This window comes from Buceros rhinoceros, unplaced genomic scaffold (genome assembly GCF_000710305.1).
Source record: "Buceros rhinoceros silvestris isolate BGI_N320 unplaced genomic scaffold, ASM71030v1 scaffold26692, whole genome shotgun sequence".
NCBI lineage: Eukaryota > Metazoa > Chordata > Aves > Bucerotiformes > Bucerotidae > Buceros > Buceros rhinoceros.
Genome location: NW_010397553.1, coordinates 29,677 through 32,149, shown reverse-complemented (window position 1 = coordinate 32,149; position 2,473 = coordinate 29,677).

Here is a 2,473-nt window from a genome sequence, read left to right as displayed (position 1 = left end):
AAAGTTAGGCTTGATAGTAATATTCCCTCCAAACCCATCCAGAGGAATTTCTTTTCACTTTATTTTGGGGGTGTGGTGAGTTGCTGCAAACTTCTCGCTGTTGCATCTGGGGTGTTTCGATAAATCCAGGCAGAGCTGCAAGCGGACTCGGCACCAGTTAGCATGGCCGGGGCTTTTCTTCTCCTCGGCAGCGTCTGTACAAAAGCAGGAGGTGCAGCCTGTGAACCCCGCTGCTAAAAAAAATGAGCCCAGAAGAAATAGGAGCATCGTATCTGCTCTAGAGAATTACCTTCAAATACATAGCTTTTAAACTTTTTTTTTTTCAATCTAAGAGGATGATTTATTAAGGCTAACTTCCTTCTCAGGATGAAGAACAGAATTATGTTTCTGGTATTGATCCATAAAGAGGATTTGCATTTTATTCATACTATAAAAGTGCTTTTAATGGAGACATAGCGGTAATTGAATTTATACTGTGTATAACTATCAAAGTATCTTTTTAATTATTTTATGTTATGTAATACAATAACTAAATCTAAAGCCTGTGAAAGGGGATGGCTGTACTCTGTCCTTAGGAGTAACATATATAGCTTTTAATATTCTATCGGTGGAATGCAGTTAAGGACATTCTTTATTTGAGGGGAAAAAAAAAAGAGGGGAGAGAGAGAGAGAGGAGAAAGATTTCATTACATTCAGCACAGTATGAGACTAAGTCAAAGTAGTTTTGCTAATTAAATTCAATTGCTATCCATTAGACCAATGGAATGAGATGAATCTACCATATAGCTGACACAGCACAGGTATGCAATTTGGCTAAATGGCCGTTTCTGAAGTGCAGCATGCCTTTCTCCGCTCGCTCGTTTTTCCAGGCTCACAATTTCCGTGTGGCGAGAGAAGCCGAGCAGCCCTCGACACCTCTCGTGGAGCAGGGACGCGTGTTTGGATAGGCAGGCGCAGCGGGCTGAACGCTACGCCAGTCCGTTTAAAATGTGCTGGGAGTAAGCTCATAAAGTCCAAAGGCAGCGGGGAGGATTCTTTTCTGGGGTAACTTCTGGATATTTTCCTTCCTCTGTCTGCAATGGGCTCCTCGTGTTGCATCTATCGGTTGCTGAGGGAGCAAGCCTGAGTTACCAAAACGGCTCGAAATGCAGCAAGCAGGGGACGTTCGCTGGCGTGTTGGCACGACGCGCTGCTTGGGGAGATTTTGTATGTCAGACGGAGAAGTCTCCTACCCCAGCGAAATGACAAGAATACCTCTCAAGTATTGGCGGAGGCAAAATGTTGTCAGCCAGCAAGCCTGCAATGCTGCTGAGCGCACAGATTTACACTTCCTGCCAAGATTAAAACGGGCTAAACCCAAAAAGGGTATCGGGGATTGTCACTTTAGGAAGAAACGATGCCTTGGTGGAATGTGTGGAGGCACGGGCTGTGCCTGGCCTTCCCATGCTTTTATTTCCGGGCATCTCGTGAGCTCACACGTAATGGTCGGTGTCGTTGGGTCGACGACAGGATGGGAGGATGGGAAAAGAGAAAATAAACTTAGGACAACCGGGATGAAAAATTTTGCCCCTCCCCTGCTCCAATGCTGGAGCTCAGGTTCCAGTTTTGCCTCTTGTTGGAGCGAAGTCTGGGGAGTTTGATGTGAATGAAGCCCCTGAACTTCACTTTCTGCTTCTGATTAACCGCTGCAGCAAATTTTCCTTCAATCTATATTTAGTGAAAGAAAAAAACTTCTTCAAGCTGGGCTGAAAAAGGGCCCAGCAGAGGAGCTGGCCGTTTAAGCCTCCCTTTGCTATACGGTATCCTTAAAGTTCCTCCGGAGCGCAACCGGTGATGCTTTTTATGATCAATCTTTTGGGCCGGGGTATTTGCTCAATAGAATCCCGACAAATAAATGCGAAGAAAAGCATCCTGCTTTAAAAGAAGGAAACAATTAAACCTCCTACTTTGTTATTTACAGTAACTACCTTTTTTGAACAATTGTAGAAGTTCAAATGAAAGTAGCAGTGTGAAGAGGGAAATGTGGGAACTTTCATTTGTCGAGACTTCGCATTTCTTCTGCTTTATAGCCATCAGAAAAGAGATTGTTGTGCATTCTATTAAATACTGCCAGTATGATTAATTTAAAGGGTTACATTTTATTGAACCCTGGTGTAGATGTTCTTTGTCAACTCACATTCACTGCTAGTTAGAGTGTGTGTCGCATTTATCAAAACTTTCTGGAGCCCCTCTCACCTCATTAGCATGTGAATCTCTATTGAGCAGTTAATGTCCGTTACAGCGAGAGTGCTCAATTCTTGTTTTCAATAAGCCAGTTGTAAAATGTCAGACTGTCACTTACAATATAAAAAAGCAAAAATGATGGTATTTGTAAAAATGTTATCACCTCATAAAAACAAATTGTAAAGACATGAAAGTGATCTTGGTATGCTTTGCTTTCAGAAGTGAGTTAGTACAGCTGCTTTAAATACCA